Here is a 22,520-nt window from a genome sequence, read left to right as displayed (position 1 = left end):
ACAATTAGCAATGCATCAACTCAAGCTCTCTTAGACACCTTTCTGGATAACATATACACTCACAATAAAGAAGGCGTAAACCGGGCAGTTAGTAAACTAAACAATATTTTTGATAATTTGGCAACAAATGCAAACTTGAAAGCTCGCAAGAACAAACCCAAAACAAAAAACTATGAAAAATGGTTTGACCATGATTGCCATAACATGAGGAAAAAACTTAGAAAACTATCAAACCAAAAACACAGACATCCAGAAAACGAGGAATTACGCCTTACTTATTGTCAGACGCTAACACAATACAGAAACACACTCAGGACCAAAAAAGAGCAATTTATTAAGAATACACTCAGCTCCATGGAGGAATCCATTGAGTCGAATTGTTTCTGGGACAACTTGAAAACACTACACAAAAAACAACACGACGATTTGTCCACTCAAAATGGGGACACATGGGTAAACCACTTTGAAAAATTATACCAGAAAAACACACTAGGACCAGAGCAACACCAAATACGCAAAAAACTTGAAAAGCTTGAAATGGCCATAAAAGATAACCAAAACCCGCTAGACGCCATAATAACAGAAAAAGAACTTCTTGAAAAACTCAAGGACCTGCGACCAGGAAAAGCTTGCGGGACAGACGGCATACTAAACGAGATGATTAAACACGCAGACGACAAACTGAAACTGACTATCCTAAAACTCTTCAACTTGGTTCTGAGTGTCGGTTATTTCCCTGACATCTGGAACAAAGGACTCATAACACCCATATACAAAAGTGGGGACAAAATCGACCCAAACAACTATCGAGGCATCTGTGTAAACAGTAACCTGGGGAAGGTATTCTGTAGCATCATAAACAAAAGACTTATAAACTTCCTTGAAGAGCACAATGTCTTGAGTAAAAGCCAAATTGGATTCCTGCCAAACTATAGAACATCCGATCATATCTTCACCCTACAGACCCTAATTGACAAACACGTTCACCATAACAAAAGCAAAATCTACGCATGCTTTGTAGATTTCCAGAAGGCTTTCGACTCCATCTGGCATGACGGTTTATTCCTGAAACTTATCGAAAGCGGGGTAGGAGGTAAAACATATGATGTAATTAAATCAATGTATACAAACAATAAATGTGCAGTTAAAATTGGAGACAAACAAACAAAATACTTCCCACAGGGGCGGGGGGTGACGCAGGGCTCGCCAATCTCACCGACACTCTTTAATATTTACATTAATGGATTGGCAAAACTACTTGAACAATCTACAGCACCCGGCCTCACCCTATATGAATCCAAGGTTAAATTCCTCCTCTATGCCGACGACCTGGTTCTGCTGTCACCAACTAAGGAGGGTCTACAGCAGAACCTGGACCTGCTGGAGTCGTACTGCCAGACTTGGGCCCTGACAATAAATCCCCAAAAAACCAAAGTCCTTGTGTTCCAGCAAAGATCCAAACAACATGGACCCACAATAAATTTCACAGTAGGAACAACCAAAATTGAACAAACCACTCACTACACATACTTGGGCTTAAAAATCAGTTCTACGGGAAACTTCAAACTGGCTGTGAATGAACTGAAAGAGAAAGCAAGAAGGGCTTTCTATGCCATCAAAAAAATCAATCCAAATAGAAATCCCAATTAGCATTTGGCTCAAAATTTTCAAATCAGTAATTGAACCAATTGCACTCTATGGCAGTGAGGTCTGGGGACCACTAACACAACAAGATTTTGCAAAATGGGACAAACACCCAATTGAGATCCTACATGCGGAATTCTGTAAAAGTATCCTCCGGACTCAAAGGAAAACAGTAAACAATGCATGCAGGGCAGAACTAGGCCAATACCCATTAATAATCACTATCCAAAAAAGAGCCACCAAATTTTGGAATCACCTACAAATGAGCAACCCCCAATGCTATCACTACGACGCCCTGAAATGCCAAGAGCTGACCATAAAGAAGAATACCCTCAGTCAACTAGTCCTGGGACTCAATAAAGTAACTAATAACAATACTAACAATAACCAGTCCCAGGACAGTGACAGGGTAACACAAAGAATTCGACCCAACACAATCGTCGCTAAGCAAAAGGAAAAATATCTGTCATATTGGGCAGAAACAACAAAAACCCAAAGCAAACTCAATTGCTACTTGGCCCTAAACAGACAATACAACATAGCTGATTACCTGACCATGGTAAAGGATAACAAACTGAGAAGAACCTTGACAAGGTACAGACTTAGCGAACATAGCCTAGCGATCGAAAAAGGCAGACACAGGCAGACCAGGCTGCCAAGAGATGACAGGATATGCTCTCACTGCAGTCAGGGAGTAGTTGAGACAGAGATGCACTTCCTCACAGCCTGTGGAAAATATCAGGGCATCAGAGAGAATTTCTATCAAAAATTCTCACAAATATGCCCTGAATTCAGAAATCTGACTGACAACCAAAAACTCCCATTCCTACTGGGGGAGGAGAGAAGCTGTGTAACACTGGCGGCACACTATGTTACAGCTTGCCATGAACAGAGGGACAACCAGTAAACTAAGACAAGAGTATATATAAACAAGGCGAAAATATATTTATAAACTCAGGGATATACCTGTTTATACACTGTATGAATGGAACCGCGTTTATGTGTTCAACCATAAATGTATTTTGATGCTTTGGCAACATAAGATGTACCTTATCATGCCAATAAAGCGATTTGTATTGTATTGTATTATTATTGTCTAGGTATGGGTAGGTGGCTGTTAACTGGTTCTCATCGACCATGCGGTCCATCTCCCGCTGGAAGACCGAGACCCCATTCGTTACCCCAAAGGGGACTCTGAGGAAGTGGTAGAGGCGTCCGTTCGCCTCGAAGGCGGTGTATGGACGGTCCTCCGGCCTAATGGGGAGCTGGTGGTATGCCGATTTTAGGTCGATGGTGGAAAACACCCGGTATTGCGCAATTTGGTTAACCATATCCGCTATGCGGGGCAGAGGGTAGGCGTCTAGCTGGGAGTATAGATTAACCGTCTGGCTATAATCTATCACCATCCGCTTCTTTTCGCTACCCTTAACTACTACTACCTGGGCGTGCCACGGGCTGGTACTGCATTCGATGATACCCTCCTGCTTGAGTCTTTCTACTTCCGACGCAATGAACCGTCTATCCTCCCAGCTGTACCGTCTACTCTTGGTCGCTATGGGTCGACAGTTGGGTGTGAGGTTGGCGAACAGAGAGGGCGGCTTGACCTTCAGGGTAGCCAGACCGCACACTGTGAGGGGCGGCTGGGACCCACCGTAGGTAAGCATGATACTTTGGTGGTGGCACTGGAAGTCCAGACCCAAGATCACGCTCACACAGAGATCTGGCATTATCAATAGTTTAAAATCTCTGTAATCAGTGCCTTTTACTGACAACATAACCGCGCAGAAACCTGTAATTTTTGAGGTATGAGTCTTATCAGCCATGGCGATTTTGCCCTGTGTGGGGACTATCGTTAGTGAAAGTCGTTTTACCAGGCTAGGATGAATAAAGCTTTCGGTGCTCCCGCAGTCAATCAAGCATTTAACCTTGTTCCCGTTTACCTCTATGTCCATCATCGATTTAGACAACAGATGCGGCCTGGATTGATCCACTGTGATCGAGGCCACCAGTGGGTCCTGGAGGTCCGTGTAGTCGGGGCAAGATGGTGGACTCCATGAGGGTGGACAAGATGGCGTCCAAGATGGCCACCCCCATGGCGCGCACGCGGCGGTGGTGGAGTTGGAGGCGGGGTTCCCTCTGCAGACTTTGCTGAAATGTCCTTCCCGCATTTAAAACAGGTGGTGCCCTTCGCTGGGCACAGATGCCTGGAGTGTTTGTCCTGGCCGCAGAAGTAGCATTTCGGGCCCCGATGCATCGCGGTAGTAGTGGGGCTCCTGGGTGGGGGCTGGGGCTCCGATGGTGCTGGGCTGGCCTGAGACCTGGGAGGTGAAGATGGCTTCCAAGATGGCGGCCCCCACGGCATGCACGAGGTGGAGTGGGCCACGTGGCCTGAGGAACAGGATTCAGAGTTCCTCTGGGCCATATCCAGCGATCGCGCTATGCCCATAGCCTGTTTTAAGTCCAGTCCCTCCTTTTCAAACAGTTTCTGCCAAATGTAATTTGAACTGAGGCCCACAATAAAGGAGTCTCGGATCAGCTCCTCCGTGTACACGATGGCAGACACGGCCTTACAGTTACAGTCTCTGCCCAGTACTTTTAGGCTTAGCACAAAGTCCACTAGTGACTCACCATGCCGCTGCGCGCGGGTAGTCAGAAGATGCCTGGCGTACACCTCGTTTATTGGCCGCACGTAGTGGGCCTTCAGAATGGTGCAGGCATCCCCGTAGCTGGTGGCATCTTGGATGAGAGGGGAGACCCGATGGCTCACCCAGTTTCGCAGGATTCCCAGTTTCACGTCTCTGGTGGCGGTTGCGGCTGCTATGGTGGTGGATGAGTTTGCGATGAAAAATTCAAAGCATTGGAACCAGTGTCCGAACTGTGTGGCTGCGTCTGAGGCATGGGGGTCCAGATCCAAGCGCTCTGCTTTCAGGAGTCAATCCATCTTGGTGTTTTAGTGATTAAAATTGATGTGCCATCAATAACTCAAAGACAAGGGCCTAGAAATTGAGTTGCCTTAGCGCCGCTTTTGCGGCGCTAGAGGGCCTAGCGCTGCAATTGGCGCCGGCGCCGAAATTGCCTGGGGCCCTTCCGCCGCGCTAGACCGGTAGCGCTGCGCCGGCACCGATGACGTCATCGGTGTGCGCAGCGTCCCGGTTGCCATGGCGACGGGCCCCAGCGCCGAAATTCAGTTGCGGCCGCCTCGCCCGTGGCAGCCGCAACTAAGACTCTGGCAACAGAGTCTTACCTGACTTTGCGCCGGTGCATTAAAGGCCCCGCGGCGGCCGGCCGCTTTCCCGCCGGCCGCCTGGCCGCAGCTCCCTCCCCGGACTTCCCCCCCCCCCCCCCGGAACAGAAGCAAGCCCGGCACTTGTCCGAGGTGCCGGGCTCATTTTTAGAACGATTTTCGCGGGCCGCGGCCGGGTGCAGGCAGCTCCTCCTTAAGGGAAGGAGGAGGCCTGCACTTCCCGAACCTGCCGCACCGCAGCGGGCGCCGCAGCGCCGGAATAGCGCCGATATTCAGCACGTAGCGCCAGTTTTCAGGCGCAAACATCTCTCAGCAGCGCCGGCAGCCGTTTGGGCGCAGAACTATTGAATTTTGGGCCCGACCAGCGCGACTTAGCTCCGGCACTAACTTCCGGCGCTAAAGCCCTGGCTGCGCCAAAACTCAATTTCTAGGCCACGGAGTTTAAAGGATTCAACTGAAGGCTTTTAATCACTAAGAACATTGCAGGTCCTCCCACATCGGGTTCGTCTGATAGAATGACTCATACAGCTCTTGAGACCTTTATATGACAAAAGACAGGGGCGTAGCCAATACACACAATAGGAAAAAGGGGGCGGTACACACAATACAAAGCAGGTAAAACACAGGGGCTGATGAAGGCATATATTTCATCACACCCCGCTGCTGCCACCGAGTTCCCGCCGACGCACTGAGGCCTTACCTGGGTCTCTGGGACTTTTATAGCCCCGCTGCTGCTGCTGAAACACCCGCCGACGCACTGAGGCCTTACCTGGTCTCTGGGACTTTTATAGCCCCGCTACTGCCGCTGAGTTCCCGCCGACGCACTGAGGCCTTACCTGGTCTCTGGGACTTTTATAGCCCCGCTGCTGCCGCTGAGTTCCCGCCGACGCACTGAGGCCTTACCTGGTCTCTGGGACTTTTATAGCCCCGCTACTGCCGCTGAGTTCCCGCCGACGCACTGAGGCCTTACCTGGTCTCTGGGACTTTTATAGCCCCGCTGCTGCCGCTGAGTTCCCGCCGACGCACTGAGGCCTTACCTGGTCTCTGGGACATTTATAGCCCCGCTGCTGCCGCTGAGTTCCCTCCTCCCCTTTCCTTGCCCCTGCACTTGCTTAAAATCTGTTACATAGAAACATAGAAGACAGGAGCAGGAGTCGGCCATTCGGCCCCTCGAGCCTGCTCCGCCATTTAATGAGATCGTGGCTGATCATCCAAATTCAGTACCCTGTCCCTGCCTTCTCCCCATATCCCTTGATCCCTTTAGCCTTAAGAAATATATCCAACTCTTTCTTGAATATATTTAATGAATTGGCCTCAACTGCCCTCTGTGGTAGAGAATTCCACAGGTTCACCACTCTCTGGGTGAAGAAATTCTTCCTCATCTCAGTCCTAAATGGCTTACCCCTTATCCTTAGCTTGTATTGTGAAGCTTGTGCCCCTTTGCCAGGCCCGCTGCCTGCGGCCCCTCTCCCAGATTCCAGCCCCAGCTCTGTGTTGACTGAGCTGCTCTCACCTGGGGGCAGCGCGTCACAATCGGCCCCAGCGCACCTGAGCTGGAGAGGAGGCCCCGCCCCCTTGCCGCGCCGCCATTGGTTGGAGGACCAGGCCACCCAGTTCAGTCCTCCCAGCTCAGCCCTCTTCCTATTGGTCCACGCTCCTGTCAGTCAGAATCACATTGCTCCGGCTCACTCCGCGTGATTCAATCCGCTCCGTTCGGCGTCCGCGGAGGTCCCGCCCGCCCAACTCTCTGGTTTGGTATTTCTCCTATTTTACTTCATAATCTCCCCCTCCCCCCTCCTCCTCCCTCTCCTCCTCCCCCCTCCCCTCCACCGCCCCTCCCCCCTCCCGTCCCCTCCACCGTCCCCACCCCCTCTCCTCCCGTCCCTCCCCCCCACCCTCTCCCCACCCCCCTCCTCCTTCTCCCCACCCCCCGCCTCCCCTCCCTCCCCCCCACCCTCTCCCCACCCCCCCCACTCTCCCCCTCCCCCCCACTCTCGCACTCCCCCCCCCCCTCTCGCACCATTCTGACTTGGAAGTATATCACCATTCCTTCATCGACGCTGGTCAAAGTCCTGGAACTCCCTCCCTAACAGCACTGTGGGAGTACTTTCACCACACGGACTGCAACGGTTCAAGAAGGCGGCTCACCACCACCTTCTCAAGAGCAATTAGGGTGGGCAATAAATGCTGGCCTTGCCAGCGACGCCCACATCCCATGAACAAATAAAAAAAGTCATCCCATAACACGCATACAAGGGCTCAGTAATGTTTAATTCATCAGAAAAAGACAAAGGACAACAATATACTGGTCAGCTTAACAGAATCTCATCATATTTATATTGCTGCAGTTGTACAGGGCCTTGGTGAGACCACACCTTGAGTATTGTGTGCAGTTTCGGTCGCCTTATCTGTGGAAGGATATACTTGCCATGGAGGGAGTGCAGCGAAGATTCACCAGACTGATACCTGGGATGGCAGGAATGACGTATGAGGAGAGATTGGGTTGATTGGGCTTGTACTCGCTGGAGTTTAGAAGAATGAGAGGGGATCTCATTCTAACAGGACTGGACAGACTGGATGCAGGAAGGATGTTCCCGATGGTCGGGCAGTCCAGAACCAGGGGTCACAGTCTAAGGATAAGGGGTAAGCCATTTTGGACAGAGATGAGGAGGAATTTCTTCACCCAAAGAGTGGTGAACCTGTGGAATTCTCTACGACACAAGGCAATTGAGGCCAATTCATTAAATATATTCAAGAAGGAGTTAGATATATTTCTTAAGGCTAAAGGGATATGGGGAGAAGGCAGGGACAGGGTACTGAGTTTGGATGATCAGCCATGATCTCATTGAATGGGGGAGCAGGCTCGAGGGGCCGAATGGCCTACTCCTGCTCCTATCTTCTATGTTTCTATGTTTATGAGGCCACAAACTTAAAATAGTCACTAATAAATACAGGAGTGAATTCAGGAGAAACTTTTTTACCCAAAGAATGGTGAGAATGGGGAACTCGCTACCACAGGGAGTGGTTGAGGTGAACAGCATATATGCATTTATGGGGAAGCCACATGAGGGAGACAGGAATGGGAGGAGATGTTGATCGGGTTAATTGAAGTAGGGTGGGTGTGGGGCATAAACACCGGCATGGACCAGTTGGGCTGAATGGCCTGTTTCTGTGTTGTATTCTATGTAACACCATGAACTGTCAAATCAAGGGAATCATCAGCACAACAGTCTTAAAGATTAAACAGCAGTACAAGAATTTATAAAACATTCATCCATTCCACGTTCATGTCACCCCAGTTGTCTTGCAGGGCCCGGCACGACAGAACAGTGTGAACTCACTGGTGTTTCAGCAGATTCGAGGACCGAGTGAATCCCATCCCACACACACAGCAGGTGAACGGCTTCTCCTCAGTGTGAACTTGTTGGTGTCTCAGCAGGTGGGATGACCAAGTGAATCCTTTCCCACACACGGAGCAGGTGAACGCTTTCTTATCAGTGTGAACTTCTTGGTGTGTCAGCAGGTGGGATGACCGAGTGAATCCCTTCCCACACACGGAGCAGGTGAACGGCCTCTCCCCAGTGTGAACTCGCTGGTGTCCGTTCAGATTCCTGGAGCTTTTAAAGCTCATCCCACAGACAGAACATTTAAATGGTCTCTCATCAGAGTGAACTCGCTGGTGTCCGTTCAGATCCCCAGAGGTTTTAAAGCTCTTCCCACAGTCAGAACATTGAAATGGTCTCTCATCAGTGTGATATCGCTGGTGTATCAGTAGGCTGGATGACTGAGTGAATCCCTTCCCACACACAGAGCAGGTGAACGGTCTCTCCCCAGTGTGAACTCGCTGGTGTGTCAGTAGGTGGGATGGCCGAGTGAATCCCTTCCCACACACAGAGCAAGTGAATGGCCTCTTTCCTGCTCTCTCCAGCTGGTGTCCCTTCAGCTCCTGGGACATTTGAAAGCTTTTCCCCTGTTGTGGTGAAAATAAATTCACATCTAAACCGTGTAAAAGTAAAAAGATGCAGTTTATTATCAGAGCTCTGGGAGAAGAGTCTCAGACCCCGCGGTCTGTGCGAGCACCTTCTCGTTCTCTCTTGGTTGGTACAGCTTTTTATTCTATTTTCATCCAATCACATTGTATTACAATAATCACCTGATCACATTGTATTACAATAATCACCTGATCACATGGATTCTTTTCAGTATTAATAAAGGTTAGTTACATCTTACTATGCCTTTGGTCACAGGTCAAATTCCCATGACCCCTATATTCTGCTGTGTCTACAATTTTTAGCTAAAGCAGCACATTCCTTATCGCTTACATAAAACACACTTATTCTGTCTGGTCCCACAACTGCGTCTTACCTTGGTTTTTCGAAGCTTCTCACATTGTTCTTTGTTTAGTTTCGCCTCTTTACGTAAGTCAATTTTTATTGTGATATTTCTTATCTTATTCACTTTCACATGACCCCACTCCTTTGTTCTGAGTTTAATTTTGCTGGCATCACTTAATTAGTGGTCACCTCGGCTGTCCGATTTCTGAGAGGGTTCAATTTAACCCCTTCAATACAATAGCTAATTAATCCTCCCCTGCAATGATTCTGGCGGTTAGGCCCTCGTGACCCTTCTTGGTCTGCAATACTGGGCTGCAGGTCATAGGTTACAGTATCAACAACTCGTTTGTAACTGAGCCCATTCTTTCTGTTCTGTTCCTTATCTCTGCCACCTGGATTATGACGTCTGGTTCTACAGGCTGCCAGACCATAGTTGCTAGGCTGAGGCTTCTTTAATAATCTACGCAAGCCATTTTGTTTCTTTATGTTACTACTTTAAGTTTATTAAATCTTTCTCACAGTTCAGCATTAGCTGTGTGTAGCTTGGTGGCTATGCCTTATCTTATTCTTGTAAGGCTCCATTGTATAAAGTCCTTGAGCTGGGCAGACATTTTATCATCACCTGGCTTCTCCTCAGCTCTTAGTGATCTCGCACATGACCCCTTTCTCTTTAATTTGTCTAAAGTAATTTGTTTGCTCTGCATTTTAAACACTGAGAGGATTTGCTTTTAACCCTTTCAATCCCTGCTGTTGGTCCCGCACCAAATTTAAACTTTGGCTAGGGATACCAACTTCTCTTCCACTTTTATCATCCCCGGGATTACTCCTATACTGATGGCTTAAACTTAGTACCTAAGTTCGTCTTTCCCCTCTGTCTACCTTGTTATGCTAGGCGTGGTAGTCTGTGAAAATGAACAAAGAACATTACATGTATGTTACTATCGCTATCAGTTCATTATCCAGCATTAACTGTTCGGTTTCTGGCTCAATATTGATTATATCAACTGTAGCAACCGGCACTATTCGGGACATAGCTGCCCTACAGAACCGCCATTATAACACAAAATAATACTACAACTATAATGACAATTATAAGTCCTTATCATTTCTATTTGTCTTTTGATGCTTGATATTCAACCTTGCTGGCATTTATGCTATCTTTTTCCGCAAGCCTGTTGTCGGTCCCTGGTCTAAGAATTAAAACCCATCTTTGAATCTAATAGCTATTTCTTTATTGACTTCTCACAATCGGCTCTTGACTAATCTAACCAGCTCTTATTGCTCTCTCAACTTGGGCGTTAGTTAGTAGGGAGTCTTGAAGATTTCTCCCTTCCTTACAGTCCATTCCTTTGAGGAGAAGGAGCGACATCTGACCCCTTACTCAAATTCAATTCACTGTTCCGGTGTTCCAATTCTGCCCCGCCTGGGATATCCTCTGTTTCTTCTATCTTTCATGATGTTACCCCGCCTGGGGTCTCCTCTACATTACTTCGGATCTTCTCTTTTGGTGTGCTCAATTAATTTGTTAGTGCTTGTCAGTCATGGGCATGAGTACCCAATTGGCTTATGTATCAAAGTCTTACTACACACGTTATGTATATTATTACAAGTTGGATAATTACCAGAGCATGTGAAATAATACGAACCTAAGGGTGTGCTGATGTATTAAGCCCAATATCCCATCAATGTGAGTTGTCCCCTATGCTGTCAATTTCAATATCTATTCTCGAGTTGTCTTGCTCCAAAACATAAAAATGCTTTAGGGAGGAGTTCAGTCGCATCATGAGCTCACTGAAACCCACAAACAACAGGGGAATGTCATATCTGAGTATCTGAATTGTGCCACATAATTGTGTAGCTCATACTTAAAAATGTGTTGGTTGATGGGACAGGTCCTGTTAGACCCGTAAAGCATGGTAATTGCAGTAGTAGTGACACAGGAGGCACCACTAACATCACCTCATACTGGATTCATACTGGTTTTTCCCACACTCTGTTACCTACAAAACACAATTATTACAGTCACAGTTAAATTCAGTGTTACAATCATATCAAATACATTACAGTTCAACATCTAATCAACAAATCATGGATTTAAAAGATTCTCCAGATCTCTTTTGCTCGTATCCATCTTGTGGATAATTCTTACTAAACATGATTTCTTCTTGGCCCTCAATTGTCCGAATCCAGATTCCATGTAACTCTCCACTTCAACTTCAATTTCAATCCCTCTAACAGGTACCCGTGTGTTTAACTCTATTCTGATTGTTTCATCAATTAGATAGTTTCTCGATGGAGTATGTGTCAATGCTTTAAAAGTTGTCTCGCTCTCCTGAGCCACATTAACCATTTCATGTTTTGCTGTTGTCAAGTAACTGAGCATGTCTGAGACCCATTCTTCAGTGTAAATTCACCACACATTCCTGGATGGTAATTACTTCATACGTAACAAATCACATTTGCACACGCATACCGGTATCTCAATATCATGCCACACATTCCATCCGATACAGGCCTTTCTCGGGCTTTCAGGTATCTTATCGAAAGATTGTAGTCGTCTAATGGCTGAATACTTCTTCAAGGTCTTACTTGCTGCTATTTAAGCTTTGACCTGAGCTCTTGGCCCTCTGCCTGTAATCTGGCCACTTCAGCCTGCTTGATTTCAAGCTGATTTTTAGCAGTAACTAGCCCTACATTAATCTCTTCCATTTCTTTCTCCTGAAGTGCTCTTTCCTGTAGTTGTGCTTTCACTAATGCAGTTTTCTCAGCTATTAGGCTCTCTAAAAGCATAATCTGTTGCTTAAAGTTATTCTCAAGATTCAACTTTTCTTTTTCCACGGTCTCTATTGTTGCCTGACTTTTCTCAATGTTTTCCGAAAACTGCTTTAACCTGTCAACTTTTTCAAGTAAAGCATCTTCCTTCTCAGCTAGAAGGGAGGCAAGAGAATTTTCATTCTGCTTTGACTTCATTAATTTATTCTCCAAGTCTGAAACCAGTCCTCCCTTGGTCTGGCAATCTACCTGGAGATTTAGTAAGCAGTCATTCAGATTATTTTCTTCTTGTTTCAGATCACAGAATCACAGAATCACAGAATCTACAGTGCAGATAGAGGCCATTTCGGCCCATCGAGCCTGCACCGACACATATCCCACCCTATCCCCGTAACCCCACGTATTTAATCCCCTAACACTAAGGGTCAATTTATCAGAGCCAAATCAACCTAACCTGCACATCTTTGGACTGTGGGAGGAAACCGGGGCACCCGGAGGAAACCCACGCAGACACAGGGAGAATGTGCAAACTCCACACAGACAGTCGCCCGAGGCCAGATTTGAACCCGGGTCCCTGGCGCTGTGAGGCAACAGTGCTAACCACTATGTCAGAGAGTTCAGACTGATTTTTTTTTCCAGTTTTGTTTCTGCTCTTTTAAACTGCCTGAGAGCATTTTGCAAGTTCTCATTCAGTAGTGTAATTCTCCTGTTTCAATCTTACACTCTCAATCACTTTCCTTTAATTACCATTCATATCTCATTCATGAGTCCTGGAAAAACTTTACTGTCCAGTACAATATTTAAGATAGAAAACATAGATCAAACGTTCTCACTTGATCCAAGTTATTAACACATTTTATTATCATTATTTTTAGAGGATCTTTTATTTTCCCAAAAGTAACCAAATATATAGTGCCTGAGTCCATTTTGTCATTTCAAAATTATCCCAAAATCCAAATAGCAGTACAGTTGAACTGACAGGTTTTGTCAATGTTCAATTTCATCTCTATCAATTTATCTTCCATTTCCAATTTCAGAAACAAGTGATTCTCAGGCTAGGTAGCTTACACAGTGTTTTTAACATTAGAGACAGAAGTGCTGCAATTAGTTTACAAGGTAACTTCCATATAACAAAAGAAAGAAGGGAATCCATTGTGACTCTGCTTAGAGCCCAAGGGGTTAATTTATCAAATCTTAATTTTCCCTCTGTCACTGTGGTGAAATAATAACTTAAAATTAAGAAACTTAAATTTAATAATGTCCAATATCTTTAGATTTCATACTAAAGTTGTTGCTTGGTGAACTTAAACAGCTGTCAGTGGAAAGGGTTAACTCCTTTGCAGGTTTTTAAGAAGGTGGAGCAAAACATTATCAAATGCACGCAACTGCGTCAATTCACGTAAATCAAAAAAAAGAACTTTCCTGATCGAAAGACAGTTGTGTTTTCACACTTTAACTAAACACGAACACGGAGGTAATATGGACAGTGAAGAAAGACGGGATTGAGCAAAGTCCACAAGCTAAGTAAGTCTTTGTAAGGAACTCTGCAACTATCGGATGTTCTTGCGGGGCGGAGTTATCTTATTCAATGCGGTCTACACAAATTTACACCAACCAAAATTTCACTGTGGCCACAATGAAAGTCTGGTTTTAATAGGTTAATTAACCTCATAACTCCAATTTAATCCAGATCTTGTAAACATTCAAATTAATTTTCTTCCAAGCACATTGGCAACTGTAACTTTAAGGCAGAAGCTTATCTTTTGTAAAACTATGAACAAACAAAACAAAATAGCACATTCTTGCAGAAAACAGTAAATTACGTCATATTTTCTTATCAAATCAAACTGCTTCAGAAGATTTCACCATAGCAACCGCAACTCCAAGGTTAAATCTTAGACTGAAACTTAATCTTTTATTATACAAACTTTTTGTTGCTCTTCTCAGTTTTCACACACCGGCTTAACTTAAATTAGTTCAAAGGTTTTTTTCAATTCTTGGGGCACAATCTTATTCACACATTCTTAAAACTTCCAAAATCCAAGACAAGACAAAAGATTTAAACGCTTTTAACACAGAGAAGTGGGTGGAGCTAAACCACACATAACAGAATCTTTCTTTTAAAGACAGACTTTCAGACAAAAGAAATACTGTAACTTCTTAAACATTCATAGTCAGGAAAACTTTCACACAAACTGAAATTCCAGCATTTTTTTAAGGTTCATTTCACTCAGAAAATCTTGTGTTTTATTTGTCTCAGCACAAATGTTAATAACTTCCATGTCAGTAAAACTTTAAGTTTCTCCTTTTTCTTTTCTCTTTTTCCATCGGTGTCCCTCTCTTCTTTCTCCTTGTTTATCCTTTAGTTTTGCCAATTTTTTTTTTCTCTAATTTTGTCACCTGCTCCTGTAGATTTTTGTTTTAATTTCCTCGGTCTTGTGAATGACCGTTACTAATTGGTGAACCAATATAACTCCCGCTTTCTTTGTCTTACTTCCCTTCTGTGTCTCCCACCATTCTCGTTGGTACACTGGTACCTTAGACGGATCCCATCCATCCTTTTTCATCTTATCTATCAAACCTTTCTGATCGTCAGCATAGAGCCAACTCAATGATCCCGGCGGTCCCCAATCTGGGCCTCCGCCTTCTGCCATAATGTATTATTTTTGATACTAGTCTACCGCGTTCCGGTCCTCCCTAGTAACTCGTTCTCAGAGGTCTACCTATCATCCACCACTAGTGATGGCGGTCCTGACTTGTAACTATCTCGCTGTCAGAGGTGATTATTTCACTTGCAGCCGTTAATACATTATTACCATGTGTCACGTCATGCAATACAACAGAGACTTTTAGTCTGTCTCGGATTCCCAACTAACTCTGGCCTTCACGTGGGGCCCAATTGCCCTCTTAATTCCGGCTCAGTATGGGTCCTCGAGACATTTACATTCCAAAATAACACATCCGATGTCAATCAACTTAACCACTTATTTAGACTTATCCACTATTTAAACTGCATCTCTCACCCGTCACGGATACCAGATTCTTTTGGTACTGCGTCGCTGTCACACCGCCCTTCTGAGTGATCCAATTTCTGGACGGTCAAGATTTGACTACTCGCTCTGTTCACTGGTACAGGTGGTCTTCCAGCTCCGAAGTACCCTGCTCGCAGCGCCAATTTGTTGTGGTGAAAATAAATTCACATCTAAACAGTGTAAAAGTAAAAAGATGCAGTTTATTATCAGAGCTCTGGGAGAAGAGTCTCAGACCCCGCGGTCTGTGCGAGCACCTTCTCATTCTCTCTTGGTTGGTACAGCTTTTTATTCTATTTTCATCCAATCACATTGTATTACAATAATCACCTGATCACATATGGATTCTTTTCAGTATTAGTAAAGGTTAGTTACATCTTACAATGCCTTTGGTTACAGGTCAAATTCCCATGACCCCTATATTCTGCTGTGTCTACAATTTTTAGCTAAAGCAGCATATTCCTTATCACTTATGCAAAACACACATATTCTGTCTGGTCCCACAACTGCGTCTTATCTTGGTTTTTCGAAGCTTCTCACATTGTTCTTTGTTTAGTTTCGCCTCTTTACGTAAGTCAATTTTTATTGTGATATTTCTTATCTTATTCACTTTCACATGACCCCACTCCTTTGTTCTGAGTTTAATTTTGCTGGCATCACTTAAGTAGTGGTCACCTCGGCTGTCCGAATTCTGAGAGGGTTCAATTTAACCCCTTCAATACAATAGCTAATTAATCCTCCCCTGCAATGATTCTGGCAGTTAGGCCCTCGTGACCCTTCTTGGTCTGCAATACTGGGCTGCAGGTCATAGGTTACAGTATCAACAACTCGTTTGTAACTGAGCCCATTCTTTCTGTTCTGTTTCTTATCTCTGCCACCTGGATTATGACGTCTGGTTCTACAGGCTGCCAGACCATAGTTGCTAGGCTGAGGCTTCTTTAATAATCTACGCAAGCCATTTTGTTTGTTTATGTTACTACTTTAAGTTTAGCTGATTTTATTAAATATTTCTCACAGTTCAGCATTAGCTGTGTGTAGCTTGGTGGCTATGCCTTATCTTATTCTTGTAAGGCTCCATTGTATGAAGTCCTTGAGCTGGGCAGACATTTTATCGCCACCTGGCTTCTCCTCAGCTCTTCGTGATCTCACACATGACCCCTCTTTAATTTGTTTGCCCTGCATTTTAAACACTGAAAGGATTTACTTTTAACCCTTTCAGCACTAAATGCAGGCCTAGCAAGCCAGCGATGCCCACATCCCATCAATGAATTAAATAAAAACACAATGAGAGGGGGGAGGGAGTTCCTTTAAATGTGGAGGGGGTGGGTGTCCCTTTAAATGTGGAGGGGGTGGGTGTCCCTTTAAATGTGGAGGGGGTGGGTGTCCCTTTAAATGTGGATGGGGTGGGTGTCTTTTTAAATGTGGAGGGGTGGTTGTCCCTTTAAATGTGGAGGGGGGAGGGAGTCCCTTTAAATGTGGTGGGGGTGGGCGTCCCTTTAAATGTGGAGGGGGTGGGTGTCCCTTTAAATGTGGAGAGGCGGGGCTGCACCTGCTCATTTGGCCCCCTCACCACAAAACTAGGCTGCCAGTGCGCCTGCGCGGGGCCTCCGGGAAGCAGACAGAAGGCCGGAGAAGGGAAAGAGGCGGAATCAGCGGCCGGGGTAAAGTCAAGTGTTTGGGAATCGATTTAAGTCGAGGTGAGGGGGGAGCAGAGAGCGAGATTATAAAGTAAAATACAAGAAAAACCAAACCCGAGAGTCGGGCGGGCGGGCGAGACCTCCGCGGACGCCGAACGGAGCGGATTGAAACACGCACGGTGGCGGAGTGAGCCGGAGCAATGTGAATCTGACTGATGGGAGCGCTGACCAATAGGAAGAGGGCTGAGCTGGGAGGACTGAACTGGGCGGCCTGGTCCTCCAACCAATGGCGGCGTGGCTCGGGGGCGGGCCTCCTCTCCAGCTCAGGTGCGCTGGGGCCGATTGTGACGCGCTGTCCCCAGGTGAGAGCAGCTCAGTCAGCACAGAGCTGGGGCTGGAATCTGGGAGAGGGGCCACAGGCAGCGGGCCTGGCAAAGGGGCACAAGCTTCACAATACAAGCTGCTTTCAAATGCAAAATTGCTTCCTACAGACAGCCTTGGTCACTCTGCAAAAAACACTGTTTAACAATTCATCATAAGTTCCCTTGCTTTAGGAGAGGCGTAGAGTGCAAAAAGCAAGGAAGTTATGATGAAACTGTGTAAAAGACTGGAGTCAGCTGTGGCTCAGTGGATAGCAGAGTCAGAAGGTTGTGGGTTCAAATCCCGCTCCAGGACTTGAGCACATAAAGCGAGGCTGACACTCCAGTGCGGTGCTGAGGGAGCGCCGCACTGTCGGAGGGGCAGTACTGAGGGAGCACCGCACTGTCAGAGGGGCAGTGCTGAGGGAGTGCCGCACTGTCGGAGGGGCAGTACTGAGGGAGCGCCGCACTGTCAGAGAGGCAGTACTGAGGGAGCGCCGCACTGTCAGGCAGTACTGAGGGAGCGCCACACTGTCGGAGGGGCGGTACTGAGGGAACGCCGCACTGCCGGAGGGGCAGTACTGAGGGAACGCCACACTGTCGGAGGGGCAGTGCTGAGGGAGCGCCGCACTGTCGGAGGGGCAGTACTGAGGAAGCGCCGCACTGTCGGAGGGGCAGTACTGATGGAGCGCCGCACTGTCGGAGGGTCAGTACTGAGGGAGCCCCGCACTTTCGGAGGGGCAGTACTGAGGAAGCGCCGCACTGTCGGAGGGGCAGTACTGATGGAGTGCCGCACTGTCGGAGGGTCAGTACTGAGGGAGCCCCGCACTTTCGGAGGGGCAGTACTGAGGGAACGCCACACTGTCGGAGGGGCAGTACTGAGGGAATGCTGCACTGTTGAAGGGGCAGTACTGAGGGAGCGCTGCACTGTCGGAGGGGCAGTACTGAGGGAGCGCCACACTTTCGGAGGGACAGTACTGAGGGAGTGCTGCACTGTCGAAGGGTCAGTACTGAGGGAGCGCCGCACTGTCGGAGGGTCAGTACTGAGGGAGCCTCGCACTGTCGGAGGGGCAGCACTGAGGGAGCACCACACTGCCGGAGGGGCAGTACTGAGGGAGTGCCGCACAGTGGGATGGGCAGTACTGAGGGAGTGCCGCACTGTCGGAGGGGCAGTACTGAGGGAGCGCTGCACTGTCGGAGAGGCAGTACTGAGGGAGCGCCACACTGTCGGAGGGGCAGTACTGAGGGAGCGCCGCACTGTCGGAGGGGCAGTACTGATGGAGCGCCGCACTGTCGGAGGGGCAGCACTGAGGGAGCGCCGCACTGTCAGAGGGTCAGTACTGAGGGAGCGCCGCACTGTCGGAGGGGCAGTACTGATGGAGCACCGCACTGTCGGAGGGGCAGTACTGAGGGAACGCTGCACTGTCGGAGGGGCAGTACTGAGGGAATGCCGCATTGTCAGAGGGTCAGTACTGAGGGAGCGCCGCACTGTCGGAGGGGCAGTACTGAGGGAGCGCCGCACTGTCGGAGGGACAGTGCTCAGGGTGTGCTGCTCCATCGGAGGGACAGTACTGCGGGAGCACCGCACGGTCGGGGGAAGCAATGCTGTGGGAGAGCCGCATTGTCGGAGGGGCAGTAAAGAAGGAGCGCTGCAGTGTCGGATAAGTGGTCTTACAGATGAGACATTAAACCGAGGCCCCCGTCTGCCCCCTCAGGTGGGCGTGAAAGATCCCGTGGTGCTATTTCGAAGACGTTATCCCCGGTGCTTTGAGCCCAATATTTATCCCTCAATCAACATGACGAAAAAGCAGATTATCTGGTCATTATCACATTGCTGTTTGTGGGAGCTTGCTGTGCGCAAATTGGCTGCCGCGTTTTCCACATTACAACAGTGACTACACTTCAAAAAGTACTTCATTGACTGTAAAGCGCTTTGGGACGTCCGGTGGTCATGAAAGGCGGTTAAGAAGGCAAATGCTATGCTGGCCTTCATTACAAAATGATTTGAGTACAGGAGTAAAGAAGTCTTACTCCAATTATATTGTCTTCTTAGGCAGCCCCTCGGAACCGAGGATGACTTGCTTACACATTAAAAACGAGTTCTCAGGTGACTGATGAGTTCAATGCGGGACCTACAATCTCTGTCACAGGTGGGGCAGATGGTGGTTGAAGGGGCGGGTGGGTGGGGTGCTTGGGTTGATGTGCGCTCATTGTGTTTGGCTTCCCCTTGCTCCCGGCGAAGTGACTTGAGGTGTTCGGCGCCTTCCCGGATGCTTCTCCACTCTTTGCTGTCTTGGGCCAGGGATTCCCAGGTGTCAGTGGGGATGTTGCACCTTTTCAAGGAGGCTTTGAGGGTGTCCTTGAAGCGCTTCCTTTGCCCACCTGGGGCTCTCTTGCCGTGTCAGAGTTCCGAGTAGAGTGCTTGTTCTGGGAGACTCGTATCGGGCATGCAGACAATATGACCCGTCCATCGAAGCTGATCAAGCGTGGTCAAAGCTGGGGATGTTGGCCTGAGCGTGAACACTGACATTGGTGCGCCTATCCTGCCAATAAATTTGCAGGATCTTGCGGAGGCAGCGTTCGTGGTACCTCTCCAGTGCACCTCAAAGCACTGGAGAGGTACCACCAACACTGCCTCCAATTATATAGGGCCTTGGTGAGACCGCACCTGGAGTACTGTGTACAATTTTTGTCTCCTTACCTAAGGAAGGATATACTTGCCACAGAAGGAGTGCAACGAAGGTTCACAAGATTGATTCCTGGGATGGCAGGACTGTTGTATGAGAAGAGATTGAGTAAACTAGACCTGTATTCTCTTGAATTCAGAAGAATGAGAGGGGATCTCATTGAAGCATACACAATTATTACAGGGCTTGATAGGGTGGATGCTGGGAGAATGTTTCCGTTGGCTGGGGAGTGTAGAACCAGGGGCCACAGCCTGAGGATAAAGGGTAGGCCATTCAGGACTGAGATGAGAAGAAATTTCTTCACACAGAGTGTAATAATAATAAATAACTTCTGGAGGAAGTGATGTGCACATCACTTCCTGTGAACTGTGAACTGTGAACTCTGTGCATACATCACTTCCTGTGCATACGTCACTTCCTGTGTTTGGACTAGTATAAATACTGAACTGCTCAGTATAGTAAAAGGGCTTCTCCTAGAGGCATGGTGAAGACCGCACTTGTATATAGTAGAATTATAAGTTGTTTAAAGCTTACTTTAAAGTTCCTTGATGTGTGAGACTTTTTATTACATCAATTTAAACAACTTAGTATTTACACTCACAAATACTAGACCTTCGGACAAACTCGGAGTTAAGAATCCAGGGAGCCACCCATCATGGAAAACATCCTTAAACCTACTCGTCTGGACTTGGACCCAAACGCACCAGCAGCTGGCAGGGTATGGAAGCATTGGTACCGTACTTTTGAGAATTTTCTTGATGAATGTAAAGCGAATGCTTCTGCTAAACTGAGGATACTTATCAACTATGTGACCCCAACAGTGTTTGAATATGTTGATGAATGGGATAATTACGATGAGGTGATCCGGGCACTTAAAAAACTATATGCCAAGACCGCAAATGAGGTCTATGCTAGACATCTACTGGCCACAGCCTGACAAGGGCCAGGGGAATCGATTAACGAATTCCTTCAAGAACTTCGCAGGCTCAGCGTAGATTGTAACTTTCAGGCAGCCTCGGCTGAGCTGTACCGGGAAGAAATGATTCATGATGCTTTCATCTGCGGGATTGCCTCTCCATTTATACGCCAGCGTCTGCTAGAAAGTAAAACACTTGAGCTACAAAAGGCTTTTGACCTGGCTTGTTCTCTGGATTTGGCAAAGAAAAATGCAGACCTCTATCAGCTGCCCAGATCTCGATCTGCTGCTGTAACTGCAACCAGACGATTCAAGTGGCCTCAGGTGAACCCTATCATGGAGGAACCTAATCCTGATGATAATTCTGATGAAGAAGAGGAGGATGACCCCACTTTAGCAGCCTCTTGGCAATCTAGGAAGGAATGCTTCTTTTGTGGAGATTCTTTTCACCCTAGGAAATTCTGCCCTGCTCGCAATGCGATCTGCAGTCATTGCGATAAAAAGGGACACTTTGCTAAAGTTTGCCAATCAAGAGCCTCTACGAGGGCCTATCCAGCTAAGGCCTACCGAACTGCCCCAATTAGGGCCTATCAAGATGCTCCGGCTAGGACCTATCAAGCTTCCTCTTGAGCTCTCTCCCGAAGAAGCACACCTAGAGTTTCAGCCACTCTCTGTGCAACCACACCAATTACAGCTGCTTGCCCACAGAACCTGTTTCATGCAGCTACAAAAGTTTCAGTTAATGGGCATACCTTAGATGCCTTAATTGACTCAGGAAGTACTGATAGTTTCATTAGAGAACAGATTGTTGCGAAATTGAAACTACATATCTTCCCATCGGACCAGGCAATTGCGATGGCTCAGTCCTCACTTAATACCAGAATCTCCGGCTTTTGTATTATTGATATGACACTTAATGGTCGCATGTATCCCTCCACCCGACTTTCGGTGCTCAAGGACTTATGTAGTGATCTCATCTTAGGGCTGGATTTTCAAAAACAGCATAAGAAACTCACCATTGAGTTCGGCGGATCCAAACCTGGACTTACTATTTCTAATATACTGTGTAAATTACCGTTTTGTGCATTATCAGCAGCTTCACTTGATGAACCCTCATTATTTGCCAGTATTCCTCCTCGATGCAAACCAATAATAACGAAATCACGGCGCTTTAGTCAGGAAGACCAATCTTTTATTGAGGCTGAAATCTCTCGACTTTTAGCAGAGGATATCATCGAACCATGTTCGTCGCCCTGGCGGGCTCAAATCGTCATTGTCAAGAACCCTCTAAAACCTCACAAACAACGACTATGCATTGATTATTCGCAAACCATCAATCAATATACTGACTTGTATGCCTACCCATTGCCACGCATTGATGATATGGTTAATAAACTGGCCGAATACAAAGTGTTCTCAACTTACGATTTGAAAAGTGCCTATCATCAGGTACCCTTGAAGGTCTCAGATAAGCAGTACACGGCCTTTGAGGCTAATGGACGGCTGTACCAATTTCGTCGCCTCCCATTCGGGGTTACTAATGGAGTGGCTGTCTTCCAATGGGCAATGGATGGCCTGGTTAAGCAGGAAAACTTAAGGGACACTTTTCCCTATCTTGATAACATTACTATTGCAGGTCACGATCAACAGGAACACGACGCCAACCTCCAAAAATTTTGGGATGCTCTCCATCACCGTAACTTAACTTTGAATGAATCTAAATCTGTTGAGTCGCAACCGACCATCAACATCCTTGGCTACTGCGTAGGCAATGGTATCATTAAGCCAGACCCAGAAAGACTTCGCCCGCTCCAAGAGCTCCCGTCACCTAAGAATCCGGCTTCTTTACGTCGGGCTCTCGGTCTGTTTGCATACTACGCTAAATGGATTCCTCATTT

Source organism: Somniosus microcephalus, unplaced genomic scaffold (assembly GCF_052327205.1).
Source record: "Somniosus microcephalus isolate GS21.2 unplaced genomic scaffold, FLI_Smic_1.0 scaffold26, whole genome shotgun sequence".
Classification (NCBI taxonomy): domain Eukaryota; kingdom Metazoa; phylum Chordata; class Chondrichthyes; order Squaliformes; family Somniosidae; genus Somniosus; species Somniosus microcephalus.
This window is presented reverse-complemented; position numbering follows the sequence as displayed.